Source organism: Euprymna scolopes, chromosome 46 (assembly GCF_053919585.1).
Source record: "Euprymna scolopes isolate OS-2025 chromosome 46, ASM5391958v1, whole genome shotgun sequence".
NCBI lineage: Eukaryota > Metazoa > Mollusca > Cephalopoda > Sepiida > Sepiolidae > Euprymna > Euprymna scolopes.
This window is the reverse complement of record NC_136527.1, coordinates 137,924,340-137,942,621: the sequence shown is the minus strand read 5'-3', so window position 1 is coordinate 137,942,621 and position 18,282 is coordinate 137,924,340. Positions and strand designations below refer to the sequence as shown.

The 18,282-nt window shown below is 31.4% G+C and overlaps 1 protein-coding gene across 1 annotated transcript in view; it reads right to left on the bottom strand.

The window, feature by feature from the left end:
• Window positions 1–4,671, bottom strand: part of LOC145271422 (uncharacterized) — a 6,939-nt gene extending 2,268 nt beyond the window's left edge. The window contains exon 1 of the mRNA XM_080126952.1: window positions 1–4,671. This exon is cut by the window's left edge and continues 2,268 nt beyond it. The gene's annotated coding sequence lies outside the window, so the exon portion shown is untranslated.
• Window positions 4,672–18,282: the final 13,611 nt, after the last annotated feature.

Below are 18,282 nucleotides of genomic sequence, written 5' to 3'. Positions count from 1 at the left end.
GTCACCTTGTGACTAACAAGCTCATAATTTATAACAATTTTACACACGTAAATATTTGCCTCCATGTTTTTTTAATTGTGTGCTTGAATATATTTAGTTCCCTTATAATGGTTGATCATCAGTACATTTTTTTTACGGAGTCAAGTTTTATATTTTTTCTTATATCAAACTCTATATTTAAACCAAAAAATAATAAAGGTTGAAAAATCTGTATAACAATTTTACACACGTAAATATTTGCTTCTATGTTTTTTTTATAGTGTGCTTGACTATATTTCGTTCTCTTATAATGGTTGGCTATTAGTAATTTTCTTGGAGTCAAATTTAATATTTGCTTTTTTTTATATCAAACTCCATATTTAAACTTTCCAGAAAAGTTCCTATTAATAGTGGACTATGTTTTATAGTTATTTTCCAAAGTTATCATATTTTCCTTTTCGTCACAAAGTCTATATTTAAACCAATAAATAATAACGGTTGAAAAAACGTTAGAACAATTTAACACACGTGGCTCAAAAATTTGTTTTCTTTTCAGAAATAATCATTTGCCTCCATGTTTTCTGATAGTGTGATTGTAATATTAACACTCAAGATGAGAAGAATAGTCTGATCAAAGCGAGGAATACAAGAAATAAGCCCTCATGTCAAAAATTCAAAACTGAATGTATTAAGTTCTCTCTTAATAGTGAACTATTTTTTACAGTTTATAATAACGTTTAGCACACTGGTTCCCGTCAGATCACTGAAGTTATGCAACAATCAATCTGGCCAGTACCCCCCAAAAATGCACACACACACACACACACATTTTGCCTTTTATATATATATATATATATATATATATATATATATAGATGATATACAATGCATCAACTACTTTAGCTTGTGAATTGGTTCTTATATTTCCTGCTTCTTTTGTTTCAGCTCGTTTGACCCAGTGGTCTTCATCAAATGACTCATCATGTAATTTATTAAAAACCTGTTCCTTGTTTTTACAGGATTATGATGTGTTTTCCTATCCGGATGATGAAGATGCTGTAAGTATTTTTTTTCTATCAAGAATTTTGGATGCTTCAAGCAATATCTTACTTATGGGTCTTGTTTAACTCTTTTTATCAGGCCCGTGACCGTCTAGTTAATGTCTATTTTAACGGCATACTCGTCTTATCTCTGGATGTGGGTTGATGTGTGTCAAGACATTTAATATGAATATAACGATATACCTGTCTTCGGGGAGGATTCGCCAGCGTCTTGACTCAAATTATATTAGTGTTTTTATTTAATGTAGCATGTTTATTCGGCCCGAAAAATACTAAAATACTTTAATACTGTTCCGTCTGCCTGCTTCCCACCTGACTACAACTTTGATGTCTTCAAGTCCAACATAAACAAATTCTTGATGAACTGCCCCCTAAAGCAGACACTTTATCAAATCTCAACATTAACGTACTGTACACACAATAACCCGTATCCCTGAGTGGCTTCCGGTCCTTGATAAGTGGTGACCACTTTGTAAAAAAAAAAATCCCTTCAGCTAGGTTACACGCCGCTGCCCGGGCACCCAATAATGCTTAACAGTTAATACCAGCATTACTGCCTGGCCTTACTCAGTGTTTCGGAGAGTTCCACCGCTTCCAGAGGCGGTCACGCCAAATGACCATATTTTTATTTTAGTTTAAATGGGGTACAATGAACCAACATTTTTGTAATAACTATTTTGGCTTGTGTTCCTCAGAATTGGCTCCTTTATTTTCTGCTTCTTTTGTTTCAGCTCGTTTGACCCAGTGGTCTTCATCAAATGACTCGTCATGTAATTTATTAAAAACCTGTTCCTTGTTGTTACAGGATTATGATGTGTTTTCCTATCCGGATGATGAAGATGCCGTAAGTATTTTTTCTGCTTCGAGCCATGTCTTACACGTGGGTCTTATTTAAATCTTCTTATCAGCAATCATTTCCAAAACTGAAAATAGTGAACTATTTTTTATAGTTTATAATAGCATTTAACACACCGGCTCCCGTCAGATCATTGAAGTTAAGCAACAATGTCCATCTGAACATGGGCAACCGTGATTACAAAAAATCCTTCCAGATCAATTACCACCTTCTTTGGGAACCTTAACAAGATCACCACTGATAATCAAACCTCCAATTCCCCGGGTTCTCCCCCCAATACTGATTTTTCAAAGTGGGTAGGTGTGAAAATGAATGCTCAGTGCTTTCAAACAGTCAGCCATTTCTCCTGCCACGAGATATATATGTTTCTAGTTGTCTTGGACTTCTTGCCACTGGACTCGAGCAGTGCTGATCCAGAAGAGTTGTGGTTGGAGATTGCGCAACCCTTGCCTCACAAACACACGGCTTTTACATATTTTTATTTTCATATGCATGCCTGTTTAATATACTTTATTTTCTTTTTACTAAAATATTTATGCCTAATTTATATATTGTTTGTTGATGTGGTTCTTGGCAATACCTAAAGACGCTATTGTCAAAAATGCTAGATAAAAAGGCCAGTGATTTGTATTTGGCATGTTTGGAATAACGACGGAATGTCATTCACAAGTGGTTTCTGAACCTGCATGTACCAAGTGCTGTATGTGCTCTCTGCTTATTTTCACAATTTCCAGTCGTCCTGGACTTTTCCTTGTCATTGGACTCAAGCAATGCCAATTCAGGAGAGATGAGGTTCGGGATTGTGCAAACCTTGCCTCAAAATTACATGTGCAACTGCCTCTACATCGGGTATCCTTTGTTTCTACACTTATCGATATTTTAATGGTGGACTATTAGCGGAATTCTTTCTTTCAGAGTCACTTTCAATATTTGCCATTTTGATCTCAAACTCTATATTTAAACCAAAAAATAATAACCATTGAAAAAACAATTTTACACACTTTCTTCAGAAATTGATATGTGTTCTTTTCAGAATGCAACATTTATAATCGGTCTCCACAACTCATAGATATTGGGTTCGCTTTTACTGGTGGACTATCAATGTCATATTTGTCTTCTTGATGAACAGATGCTTTGTTTAATTTATGTGAAAATTTTTTTTTTTCAATTTTACATGAAAAATAATTTTTTTATCAATTTTACGTGAAAAATTTTTTTTTTCAGTTTTATGTAAAAATAATTTTTTTTTCAATTTTACGTGAAAAATAATTTTTTTTTCAATTTTACGTGAAAAAGTTTGTTTTTTTTCAATTTTATATGAAATTTTTTTTTTCAATTTTACGAGAAAAAATTAAAAAAAATTTATGTGACAAATAATTAATATTAATAATCAGTCTCCACAACTCATAGATATTGGGTTCGCTTTTACTGGTGGATTATCAATGTCATATTTGACTTCTTGATCAACAGGTGTTTTTTTTTTTTCATTTTTATGTGAAAAATAATTTTTTTCAATTTTACGTGAAAAATAACTTTTTTTTTATTTTATGTGAAAATTTTTTTTTCAATTTTTTTTTCCAGTTTTACCGGAATATTTTTTTTTTCAATTTTACCTGAAAAATAAAATTTTTGCATTTTATCAATAAAAATAAAAATTGAAACTTTATCTTCAATAGTTTTTAAAAATGTTGGTCAAAAACTGCTATTTTTGTAAAAATATTCAGCCATTGTTTTTATGGTGTGCTCGGTTATATTAATTTTAATGGTAGACTATCAATGTCATATTTGTCTTTTTGATCAACAGTTTTTTCATTTGTATCAATAGATTTTTTTTCAATTTTACATGAAACATAATTTTTTTTTCAGTTTTACCTGAAAAATAAAAATTAATAGTCAGTTCCCACACTCGTGGATATTGAGTTCACTTTAACGGTGGTCTATCATTTTCTCAATGTCACTTGCCTTATATGTGTTTTTTCATATGAAGTAATGAATGTTTCTTTTATGACTTTAGTATTTTATTAAGTTGTTGAATCTTGACTTTCAACCTCTGGATAGGACTACCTACAATTGTAACATGACTGTTACACTCGAACCGTGTTTGTTACAGCTCAAACCTCTCTCAGACCAGGCATTTCTTGCCTTCAATTTAGATATCCATACAGACCAGGCATTTAAAAGATAGGATAGATGAACTTAAAAAAAGGGAATAAAAAAAAAGATGTTTATTATCTTCAAAGACCTCACTTGTCCTCTCCCCGCTCATAAACCCCCACCTTTGTTACATTCTAACTTTGTAAGCGAAAGAAGAAAATGTTTTTGTTTGAAATATCAGTTCTCGACGACAATTCTTGGACTGAAGACGTACTCCCCCAATGCGGGTGATTACAGAAACATGTATGCACATATGTAGCCATCAATGTTTGTATAAATAAATTTCATATACCTGCTCTGTTTACTCATTGAGCACTCTTTGGTAGACACATGTTGTTTCATTGGATGTACTTCTAGGAAACTAAACTCTACTGGCTAAATAAAAATATATATATATATATATATATTTTAAAATTAATATATGTTATATATATATATATATATATGTTAAAAACACCAGCAATCTACTCGAGCACATGAATAAATAACAATATTCAGGTGAAGTGAAATCAGAGGCCAGTTCTCAATCACGTGACGAAATAAAAGGTTCTTTTTCTTGTCATTCAAGCCTGTGCATACTTGCTGCTGTTAATACTTTCGCTTAATGATTTGTTCGGCATGATGCAAAATTTAATTTATTTGAAGATAATCTTAGATTAATATATATATATATATATATATATATATATATATATATATATATATTCTATTTATTTTTATACAAGAGGTAACATGTTGCTACACAGTTATGAGTATATTTCGGTCAGTTACTTGCTAGTAACTTGGAACCTCTCCAGGGGATTCGACATGGTGCAAAATTTAATTTATTTGAAAATAATGTAAGATTAATATATATATATATATATATATATATATATATATATATATAATATTTATTATGACACTATATATACATATTTCAAGGTCGTACCATTGGTTTCGATACACCGAAAACAGTAATAATATACTGTGGAAAATCGGTATAATCTCTTCGGCGACAAAGAAAAATCTGGAACTAATGCAAAATGAACGAACATAGAAGAAACGCTAGACAAGCGTTTAAGACTCAGAATTTCATATTTAAAAAATATCGTTTTAAAACCGACGCTATCTATCCTTCGGCTGCTGCTAATATTTTCACACACGCTCATACACGCTCTGTTACATCATCAATTTCACACCGAGTGTAATTTATAAATTATTGAACTGATAATTACTCGCTAACGTTAGGAGTACAGTTATTGTGAATCGTGAATGGGAAACATTAGATACATCAATCCCAGTGCACACTTTGCTTCTCTCCAACTACGTGCTGGCCTTTTTCTTTTTTTCTGTAGTCAGCATGCAGTTCTAAGAAAGAAGCTTTGTTCATGGAACCTACATTTAGGTTTAGGCACAGATAACGAGTGGGGGGAATTATTGATAGTGTTTTCAGCTAGACGAGTGTTTCTTTGAAAGTTTGGCAAGGGGGGACCGTGGATTGAAGCTCAGTCGAACACTTTCCATGAAAGTGATGATACATTAGAGACAAACTCACAACATCTCTTCTGTGAGATAGAGGTTACAGGGAAGAGAAAAGGACATCTCCTACAAGACTACGAAGTCTATTTCGAACTCTGTCAAGACAAGACAAGTCCTTTCTGACAGCTCCTGCCTTGATGTGGCAACAGTACTCCATACATGGACGTACCTGGCTCTTACATAAGTCGAGAATTGTATCAGCAGTGAGATGTCTACTGGATCGATAGAATGATCCCACCATTTTTCCAGCGACCTTGGCAACAGATTTGATGTATTCGTTCCATTTAAGATCAGGAGTAAAGGTCAAGTGAGGGAAATTATTGATAGTGGTTTCAATCAAAGTGTTTTAAGAATATTCATTTTTTTTTTATGAATGAAATTTTTTTTCTATCCTAAAAAAAATTGAAACTTTATAATCTATTTTCAATAGTTTTAAAAAAATTGAAACATTATAATCTATCTTCAATAGTTTTTAAAAAATTGAAAATTTTTTTTCTATCCTAAAATTTTATCAAGTGTTCTCAGAGAAGAAGAAAAAAAAACATTGGTAATTTTTTTCCTTCCACTCTTTTAATGACTCAAAACATGAAATGTTTTTCTTCTTTGTAGCCTCAATATGTATGACGTATGAGAGCGGTCCTACTGAATTTGCTGATTTTCCCCAGACTGATGAAGCTGTCCACATACTCGGTCATGCTTACAGCACACTCTATGGTCAGTTCTAAGTACTTTTTCTTTTTTTTTCTTACAACTTTACAATCTTGAGACACACATTGGAATTCTTTTGTTATTTCCTCTATCATAGTCCAATTTGAAATTTTTTAAGAAAACTAAGCTACAAATGAGGCCTTTTAAAGTTAACATCTTGATCTTGATTGATGTTCAAGGCAGACCCAAATAGCAATCTGTCTGACATATACTTGATTTCGGCTGCTGTTAATACTTTCGCTAGCCATCTATCCTTCGGCTGCTGCTAATATTTTCACACACGCTCATACACGCTCTGTTACATCATCAATTTCACACTGAGTGTAATTTATAGATTATTGAACTGTAACAATCTTTTTGCAAGTTAACCATCAAATCTGTTGCCAAGGCTGCTGGAAAAATGGTGGGGTCATTTTGGTATTTACTTTCTGAACTTCTGCCGTCGTCTTTTTTTAGTCCTTGGACGATTTCATTTTCGCCACAGATGGGCTTGACTATGACACTACTGCACTTGCCTGTCACAGTATACTTCATCCACTTCAAATGTACAATTCGTTCAACCTGAAAAAAAAATTGAAATTTTATAATCTATCTTCAATAGTTTTTAAAAATTGAAACTTTATAATCTATCTTCAATAGTATTTAGAAAATTAAAACTTTATAATCTATCTTCAATAGTATTTAGAAAATTAAAACTTTATAATCTATCTTCAAAAATTTAAAACAAATTGAAACTTTATAATTTATCTTCAATAGTTTAAAAAAATTGAAATGTTATAATCTATCTTCAATAGTTTTTTTAAAAATTGAAACTTTATAATCTATCTTCGATAGTTTTTAAAAATTGAAACTTTATAATCTATCTTCAATAGTTTTTAAAAAATTAAAACTTTATAATCTATCTTCAAAAATTTAAAACAAATTAAAACTTTATAATTTATCTTCAATAGTTTAAAAAAATTGAAATGTTATAATCTATCTTCAATAGTTTTTTAAAAATTGAAACTTTATAATCTATCTTCGATAGTTTTTAAAAATTGAAACTTTATAATCTATCTTCAATAGTTTTTAAAAATTGAAACTTTATAATCTATCTTCAATAGTTTTTAAAAATTGAAACTTTATAATCTATCTTCAATAGTTTTTAAAAATTGAAACTTTATAATCTATCTTCAATAGTTTTTAAAAATTGAAACTTTATAATCTATCTTCAATAGTATTTAGAAAATTAAAACTTTATAATCTATCTTCAAAAATTTAAAACAAATTGAAACTTTATAATTTATCTTCAATAGTTTAAAAAAATTGAAATGTTATAATCTATCTTCAATAGTTTTTTTAAAAATTGAAACTTTATAATCTATCTTCAATAGTTTTTAAAAATTGAAACTTTATAATCTATCTTCAATAGTTTTTAAAAATTGAAACTTTATAATCTATCTTCAATAGTTTTTAAAAATTGAAACTTTATAATCTATCTTCAATAGTATTTAAAAAATTAAAACTTTATAATCTATCTTCAAAAATTTAAAACAAATTAAAACTTTATAATTTATCTTCAATAGTTTAAAAAAATTGAAATGTTATAATCTATCTTCAATAGTTTTTTAAAAATTGAAACTTTATAATCTATCTTCGATAGTTTTTAAAAATTTAAACTTTATAATCTATCTTCAATAGCTTAAAAAAAATTGACACTTTATAATGTATCTTCAATAGTTTTTAAAATACATTGAAACTTTATAATTTATATTCAATAGTTTTTAAAAAATTGAAACTTTATAATCTATTTTCAATAGTTTTTAAAAAATTGAAACTTTATAATCTATCTTTGATAGTTGAAAAAAAAAATTGAAACTTTATAATATATCTTCGATAGTTAAAAAAAATTGAAACTTTATAATCTATTTTCAATAGTTTTAAAAAAATTGAAACATTATAATCTATCTTCAATAGTTTTTAAAAAAATTGAAACTTTATAATCTATCTTCAATAGTTTTAAAAAATTGAAACTTCATAATTTATCTTCAATAGTTTTTAAAAAATTGAAACTTTATAATTTATCTTCAATAGTTTTTAAAAAATTGAAACTTTATAATCTATCTTTAATAGTTTAAAAAAAATTGTACAGTCAATGTCTGCTATTTGACGTGTTTACAAACAACCAACACTAATATATATATTATTTCTTAATTGGAATTCATTTTCCAGATGAGCATTATATATTAATTTACTTTTATTTCGGACTACTAGTCTCATCTTTATTTATTGTTGTTTTTCATCTTTATTGGTTGTTGTTTTTCGCGACATTTCGGCCAACTACTCTCAATGCTAGGACGTTAATAGCATTCTAGCACGGTAGAGAGAACCTACCTTCTTCGCAGTGGTCTATGCAATACTCTCAATGCTAGGACACTAGCCTACTTGTGTCCTAGCATTGCCTAGGAAACGTTTAAAAATTTCTGCACTAACCTAGAAATATTGAATAAGAAAAACAGTAATAATTATTTGATTAATCAGTTCTAACTTCTGGCAATTTGTTTTTATTTTCACTAATGATTTTATTTTTTAGTTTTTATTTTCATATGCATATATATATGCGGTAAAAAAAAAGAAAAGAGATTGAGATATACTAGCCAACATACTGTCCCAACATTGCCTAGGAAACAGGATTAAGTGATGAAATTCCAATCTTCAACCTAGAAAATTCTATTCCCGTTGGCTAACAGTAAATTTTTTTTTAGATGAAAGAATATAATAGGAAATCCACGGTGTGAAAAGGCCTTGATAATGAGAATTTAAGATTAAATTGTAAAAAAATTTTGTACAAAGAGATATTTTATTTTAAAAAAGGAAATTTTCACTTTCATAGTTTATAAATGATTTCTGAAATATTTAAAATGCATTCATATGGAAAAATTTTTTTGGCCAAGATCAGATAATAAATAAACGTGGATTTATAAGATCAAAGAATCCAACCTTGATTGCCCTTTGTGGCGCAGTTGATAGAGACGTTGAATCTCTACGGTTCCAGATGAGAATTGTCTGAAGATAGCGGTTTCAATCCTACCCAAAGCCAGCCAGAGGTTTACTTGGCCAAAACGTGGTGAGACGACAACAACTATGGATGGCAGTGATTGCTGAGAATGCAGTTAGGAGATTCGAAGTTCCTATCCGTCGCGGTTACCACCTGACGAAGGCCAGAGGAATAGTTGGCCGAAACTTTGTGAACCAATAAAAAGATCCAAAAACAACAACTAATAAAGATGAGACTAATAGGCCGAAATAAAAATAAATTAATATATATAATACTCATCTCAAAAATGAATTCCAATTAAGGAATAATATATATACCAATCGACAATGAAGCTACATCCAAAGGAGATCACTTGTTTAACATGTTTTTTCGCATATTACTTTGTTGCAAATAACTTTTCGCAAGTTTCACAATTTTGTACCCGTCTGGTCTTTCAACTCTTAAATCAAATTTTTCCATATGAATGCATTTTAAATATTTCAAAAATCATTTATAAACTATGAAAGTGAAAATTTCCTTTTTTAAAATAAAATATCTCTGTGTACAAAAATTTTTTTACAATTTTGTACTCGTCTTTCAACTCTTTAATCTTAAATTCTCATTATCGAGGCCTTTTCACACCGTGGATTTCCTATTATATTCTTTCATCTAAAAAGAAATTTACTGTTAGCAAACGGGAATAGAATTTTCTAGGTTGAAGATTGGAATTTCATCACTTAATCCATAATCGTCTGAAATAAAAATAAATTACTATATATAATGCTCATCTCAAAAATGAATTCCATTTAAGGAATAATATATATACCAATCGGTACAGACCCGACTATGGAAGATCAGATAATAAAAATCCATCCATGTTTTTTTATAGGTAGTTTTGTGTTTTGTTTTTCAACTAGCGGGGGGGGGGGGGTACCCGGTGATGCCCGGGTGTCTTGAGGTAAATCAAAACTCCGGGGGGGGGGGGTTTAAATAATAATAAAAAAATGTTTTGGTAGGTGAGTATGAGAATCGAACCCGTACCCTTGAGTTGGAAATTAATGTGTGAAAAAAAAACGTGCGATGTTACCATTGGGCCACCGCGACATACAGTGTAGACGTGTTTGAATTTATTTATTTAACTATAACTATAAAAACAGGCGTGCGTAATAAAAGTTAACTTTGCTGCTTCCATTTGACCTAATTAAGAAGGTCAAATAGAAGTCACGCAACGTAAGCGTCTGGTCCCAGCGCATTGCCGCGAACACGCCCGTTTGAGTTTAGTTTCATTTTATTTATACTAAAAAGCCCAATCAACACGCGAGAAGCCAAAATAACAATAATTTTGTAAAAATCGATGTAAATAAATCTATACGCTACGCGCTTTCCTAATTCCTAGATATTATGATATAGGACCTATATACACAGTTTTAAGCGATAGTAACGACCCCGGGAGCACGTGCGAAAGAAGCCATTTGAAGACATACACGAAATGATCACACACATTTTGCCTTTTATATATATAGACTATCAGTACAATTCTTTCTTTCAATATTTGTTATTGATATAAAACTCTATATTTACACTAAAAAATAAAAATTGAAGCTTTATAATAAATCTCTTCCAACAGTTTTTTAAAAATGTTGGTCAAAAAATTCATCCATGTTTTTTTTTTATAGCGAATGAGATTTAAGAAAACAAAAACACCAGTACAAATATTCGAAAATAATTTTTCAAGTGCAAAGTGTGACGCTGTTCTATTTCAGAAACGGAAAAAAGACGCTGGAAATTCAAAAAATGGGGAGAGCTTGCATTGTTAAAGAGAGGGAGATTTTTCATAACATCATATAGTCGTTAATATGTTTGTAAAAGATATGAACGCAGTTAATATTCTTTCTGGAAAAATATGTCTGCTAAAATTCAAATATAGGTGTGTAACAGAAATGAAATGCGTGTGTTTTTGTTATGTAATTTATTGATTGAGATTATATGTATTAATTATTACAGGGAGCGTTTCTATGGTGTGAGAAGGTTAACCTGTATCTACAATTAAATTATGTTCTTTTAATAAAAGTTTACTTATTAATGGCGCTATGTTATAGAAACCTGCACGTTGTTTAATTGTGTTTGAATTTGCGATAAGTGCTGATTTAAGAAGTCTCCGGCGTGGTTTATTTAAAATAAATTAAACTATTTTTGCTTGTTTGAAGTCTAAGGTGTGAATATACTGCAATGAATGAGAGAATAATGCATTTAAAAAATTAGAATTGTTATCTTTTATATCTCTTTTATGTTCACTGAGCCTTTTTTCTAATTTACGCTAGGTTTCACCAACATATCTTTGATAGCAATTTTGGCAAGGAACAGTGTATATGCCTGCATTGGAAACTGGTTTGTTTTCGAGATGTCTCATAGTTTTTAATATTTATCTTATAGTTTTTTTTAATATTTGTCTTATAGTTTGTGATTTGGTTTGTATGATTGAAATTCTTAGTTTGTTTAGTGTGTTGCAAATTATTGTATTATTGGTGTGTGTAGGTAAAAGGTGTCTGTTTATAAGAGAAATGTCTGGTGGATATGATTTTTGCTTATTTATCCTGGAAAATATTTGTGTGGCTTTTTGCTTAGCATTTAATATGAAATTGCAAGATTTTAAAAGTGTTTGTGATGTATTTTAATTCTTCATGTGGATATTCTGAATGCATGTAGGAAGTGTAGAGAAGGTTAACAGGAATTTTTTATTTAGAGATGAGCATTTTTATGTTAATTTTATTTTTATTTCGGAAATAAAATTAACATAAAAATGCTCATCTCTAAATAAAAAATTCCAATTAAGGAATAATATATATATATACCAATCGGTACGGACCCGACTATGGAAGATCAGATAATGAATAAATGTGGATTTATAAGATCAAAGAATCCAACCTTGATCGCCCTTCGGGGCCCGTGGCGCAGTTGATAGAGACGTTGAATCTCTACGGTTCCAGATGAACATTGTCTGAAGATAGCGGTTTCAATCCCACCCAAAGCGTGCCAGAGGTAATTGGTCAAAAATGTGGTGAGACGACGACAACTACGGATGGCAGTGATGGCTGAGAATGCAGTTAGGAGATTCGAAGTTCCTATCCGTCGCGGTTACCACCTGACGAAGGCCAGAGGAAGTTGGCCGAAACGTTGTGAACTAATAAAAAAAACAAACAAACAACAACTAATAAAGATGAGACTAGTAGTCCGAAATAAAAATAAAATTAACATTAAGGTTAACAGGTTCTACATTATAGAAACTTGCACGTTGTTCAATTGCGTTTAATTTATTTCTTTATTTGTGAACTGTCAACACAATTCTGTCTTTCAAGGTCATTTTCTGTATTTGTTATTTTGATATAAAACTATATTTACACTGGAAAATAAAAATTTAAACTTTATAATAGACTAGTGGGGGGTACCCGGCATGGCCTGGGTGTTTGTAGGTGTGTGTATGGGGGGGGGGTGATCAAAACAACCCTGTTTAAAAAAAAAAACATTGGCCGGGTATTTGGAGGTGTAAAAGAAAAAAAAAGTTTTAGTAAGAAAGTGGGCTTGAACCCGAACCTTTGACGTGGAGGTGGAAACGAAATGGAAAAATACTCTGGAACCTAACCATCTCGGCCACGAGAGAAGAGGAATGAAAAGCATCTTAATTTAACGTTTATAAAACGAAATTAACAGGTGCGAGAAATTTAAGTCATGCGATGTTTGACGTTGAAACAGGACGCGGCTGCAGGCCAGTTTTCGCTTGTTTTATACTGAAAAGCGAAAGAAACACACGGCGATCGAAATATCTGGAAAATACAGCGCGTGAAAGTCAGGCAAATTATATAGACAGGCGACCCCTGTTTGTAACTCATAGATATCATTATTTAGGCGTGATATAAAAAGTTTTAAGAAGGAATGAGCCGACCGAAAGGTCCAGTGAAAAAAGCCTTTTGCAGACATACACAAAAAGATAACATACATACATACATACACACATTTTCGCTTTTATATATTATATAGACTAGTGGGGGTACCCGGCATTGCCTGGGTGTATGTGTGTGTGCATTTTTTCTGTATGTCCGCCAAAGGCATTTTTCACCGGGCTTCTTGGTCAGGTCACTCCTTCTTAAAACTTTTTATATACCCCCTAGATAATAATATCTACCAGTTATGGCCGGGGGGGGGGGTTTGCGTCTATCATTAATTTGCCCGACTTTTACACGCTATTTTCGAGATTTTTTTTCGATCGCCGCATCTTCGTTACGCTTTTCAGCATAAAAAAAGCGAACGCTGGGGCAGGGGAAACAGAATGAAACTGGCTTGCAGCGCCAAACTTAGTCCGACCTTAATAAGGTCAAACATCACGCAACTTAACTTTCTCGCACCTGTCAATTTCACTTTATAAGCGTTAAATTAAGACACTTTTTACTTCCTCTCCCCTCGTGGCCGAGATGGTTAGGTGTCACGGTTTTTTTCCCCTTTCGTTTCGCGTCAAGGTTCCAGGTTCGAGCCTACGTTCCTACAAAAACCTTTTTTTTTTCTTTCACACCTTCAAACACTCAGACAACGCCGGGTACCCCCTACTAGTCTCCCGGGTGTGGTGAAGTGTGTGTGGGCGAGGGAGGGAAGTAAATCAAAACAAAGTTGAAAATAAAGAATAAACAAACATAACAACCTTTTTTAAATATTATAAAAAAAAACACAAAAGAAAAACGAACGTTGCCCAGGTGTGGTGAGGTGCGTGCGTGGGGTGGGGCTGTAAGTTTTTTTTTTTTTTTTTTTTTTACAAGGGTGTCACCACTTATCAAGGCCCAGAGGCCACTCAAGGATAAGGGTTAATAGGTATACATTAGTCATTGTGATTTTAGCATAGTAAACAGTGGGAATTTTGTAACTTGGATTACTTAGGGGGACGATTCAATTAGAACTTGTTCACATTGGACTTTTTCTTTTTTTTTTTTACATAAGTATCAACACATTATCAAGGCCAAGAGGCCACTCAAGGATAAGGGTTAAAGAGTGTACAGTAGAAATTGGACAATATAATAATCATTAGTAATGAAAATTTGGTAAATTTGATAACTTATATGGAACGGCTCATCAAGAACTTATTTACGTTAGACTTGAACACAACCATATTGTAGTCAGCCGGAAAGCAGGAAAACGGAAGACAATTCCACAGGCGTGCAGTTCTAATAAAAAAGCTTTGTTCATGGAATCTACGTTTAGGTTTAGGCACAGATAAAGAGTGGGGGAATTATTGATAGTGTTTACAGCTAGACGAGTGTTTCTTGTGAAAGTTAAAACAAAATGGAAAATAAAGAACATAGATTCCATGAACAAAGTTTCTTTCTTAGAAGTGTACGCCTGTGGAACTCTCTTCAGTTTACCTGACAAAAACTTGGATGTCTTCAAGTCCAATATAAACAAATTCCTGATAAACCGCCTCCTTAAGTAAGACACTTTATCAAATCTCCATTAGTAACGATTGCTATGATATTGTCCCGTTGATTACTGGACACGCCATAACCCTCATCCCCGAGTGGCTTCTATGTAAAACAAAAAAAAAAAAAGAGTAAGCGAACATAATAAGCTTGTTTAAATATTAAAAAAAAAAAAAAAAAAACAAGGAAACGTTGCCCGGGTGTGGTAAGGTATGTCTGTGTGTGTGTGTGTGTTTGTGGGGGGAAGAAAATTTTTTTAAAATTGAACATAAAGAACAAGCGAACGTAATTTAAATATGCTGGAATTATTATTATTATTATTATTATTATTTAGAAAGCCATTCTTAATATAAGGAGGGGAGGATGTTTTGTACCTATTTTTAATAAAAAACAGGTATCATAAAACTTTAATTAAACTTGAAAAGAATCAGAAAACAAAAACAAAAAAGGCCAAATTGCTTTTGAAAAAAAGGCTGAATTGGCTAAATTTAGCCTTTTTTACAGGAAATCTAAAAAGGCTAAATTTCGCTTTTTTTAAATAAATTTCGCAAAATTTAGCCTTTTTTATTTTTAAAAGTGAAAGTTAAAAGGCCAAATTGATTTTAAAAAGGCTAAATTCACGAAATTTAGCCTTTATAGATTTCATGTAAAAAACGGTTCATTTAGCGAATTCAGCCTTTTTTAAAAGCAATTTGGCCTTTTTTAAATTCACGAAATTTAGCCTTTATAGATTTCATGTAAAAAACGGTTCATTTAGCGAATTCAGCCTTTTTTAAAAGCAATTTGGCCTTTTTTTGTTTTTTTAATTAAAAAAAAGGCTAAATTCGCTCAGTTTAGCCTAAAATTATCGAGTGGTTCCAAAATGGTGATCGATTTACTATAACGTCGCATTAGAAATTGAGCACCTCTACAAATATTTAAATATTGGCTTTCTTCATGTAATTCAAAACACAATGGAAAAATAAGCAAACGTAATAACCCTTTTTAAATATTATTTAAAAAACGATGTTAAAAAACTTTTAAAAAATCAGAAAACAAAAACAAAAAAGGCCAAATTGCTTTTAAAAAAAGGCTGAATTCGCTACATTTAGTCTTTTTTAACCCGAAATCTATAAAGGCTAAATTCCGCAAATTTAGCCTTTTTAAAAGCAATTTGGCCTTTTTTTTAAATTTTGCAAAATTTAGCCTTTTTTATTTTATTAAAAAGTGAAATTTAAAAGGCCAAATTGCTTTTAAAAAGGCTAAACTCACGAAATTTAGCCTTATAGATTTCATTAAAAAGGCTAAATTTACGGAATTCAGCCTTTTTTAAAAGCAATTTGGCCTTTTTTGGTTCAATATAGTTTTTTATAATTAAAAAAAAGGCTAAATTCGCTAAGTTTAGCCTAAAATTATTGAGTGGTTCTAAATGGGTGATCGATTTACTATAACGTTGCATTAGAAATTGAGCACCTCTACAAATATTTAAATATTGACTTTTTTCATTGTTTTATTTTGATAATTTTGTAGACTGAAAAATTGAAAAATATAAGGTGCTAGTGCACTTAATGATCCGTGCTATTTCTTTACATCATATTTCCAAGTTTAATTAAAGTTTTATATGTTTTTTTATTCAATTGTAAGGTTATAGAATAGGTACAAAATACTCTCCCCTCCCCATATTAAGAATGGCTTTCCAAAATCAAAAAAAAATTGAAAATGAAGAACTAGTGAACGTAATTTAAATATTATATAAAAAAAAGAAAAGGTACTAGTGCACTTATTGATTCATGCTGAAATAATAACGTTATTATTTAGAAGGCCATTCTTAACATAAGGAGGGGAGGATGTTTTGTACCTATTCTGTGCTTTAACCTTACAATTTAATAAAAACATAAAACTTTAATTGAACTTGAAAATACGATTTTTTAAATAACATGGATCAACAAGTGCATTAGCAACCCTCCCCCCCAAAAAATGAACATTGCCCGAGTGTTCATGTATTTTCCATTTTGGTTTTGACTTACACCCCGTCCCCCACACACAAACTACCCCGCAGTAAAAGTTAACTGCAGTATTTCTATTTGAAAACAAATTTGTATTCTCGGCCCCATGTGCCGAGACGTCCAGGAAGCAAATAAGGTTTGATCAATGCTGGAGAAAAAAACGCGTCATATCAGACAATTGCTATTCTTTTGGACGCTCCCCTTTTTAGGGGAGCTGTTTTCTCCAACATCTTGGCGGGGGAAACAAACAAATACACAGCTTAAGTCGCATGAATCAAATTCACGCACCTGCCACTAAACTTTTTAAGCGTTAAGTCAAAAACGCATTCCAGTTCTTCTCCCGTCGTGGTCGAGCGGTAAGATGTCAGGTTTTTTTTCACACTTTGTTTTCCACCTTCGCGTCAAGGGTTTGGGTTCGAGCCTACCTCCCTACCAAAACGTTTTATTTCTTTTACACCGACAAACACCGCCAAACTTAATTCGCATGATGTTCGACCTTATTAAATTCTTGCACCTGTCAATTTCACTTGATAAGCGTTAAATTAAGACATGTAAGTAGTGGGGGGGGAAGAAAAGCAAAACAAAATTGAAAATAAGGAACTAGCGAACGGAATAACCCTGTTCAGATATCATAAAAAAAAACCCCAAAAGGACAACGAACGTTGCCCGGGTGTGGTAAGGTGTGTGTGTGTGGGGGGGGGGGTGAAGGGGGGGAGAGGTTGTAATTCAAAACACAATGGAAAATAACGAATAAGCAAACGTAATAACCCTTTTTAAATATTATTTAAAAAACGATGTTAAGACTTAAAAAATCAGAAAACAAAAAAAAGGCCAAATTGCTTTTAAAAAAAGGCTGAATTCGCTACATTTAGTCTTTTTTAACACAAAAAAGGCTAAATTCCGCAAATTTAGCCTTTTTAAAAGCAATTTGGCCTTTTTTTTTAATTTCGCTTTTTTAAATAAAATTTGGCTTTTTTTAAATAAGTTCGCAAAATTTAGCCTTTTTTATTTTAAAAAGTGAAATTTAAAAGGCCAAATTGCTTTTGCTAAACTCACGAAATTTAGCCTTTATAGATTTCATTAAAAAGGCTAAATTTAGCGAATTCAGCCTTTTTTAAAAGCAATTTGGCCTTTTTTGGTTCAATATCGTTTTTTTAAATTTAAAAAAAGGCTAAATTCGCTAAGTTTAGCCTAAAATTATTGAGTGGTTCTAAATGGGTGATCGATTTACTATAACGTTGCATTAGAAATTGAGCACCTCTACAAATATTTAAATATTGACTTTTTTCATTGTTTTATTTTGATAATTTTGTAGACTGAAAAATTGAAAAATATAAGGTGCTAGTGCACTTAATGATCCGTGCTATTTCTTTACATCATATTTCCAAGTTTAATTAAAGTTTTATATGTTTTTTATTCAATTGTAAGGTTATAGAATAGGTATAAAATACCCTCCCCTCCCCATATTAAGAATGGCTTTCCAAATAATAACGTGGTGCTAATGCAGAGAGTGATCCGCGCTATTTTTTTAAATCGTATTTCC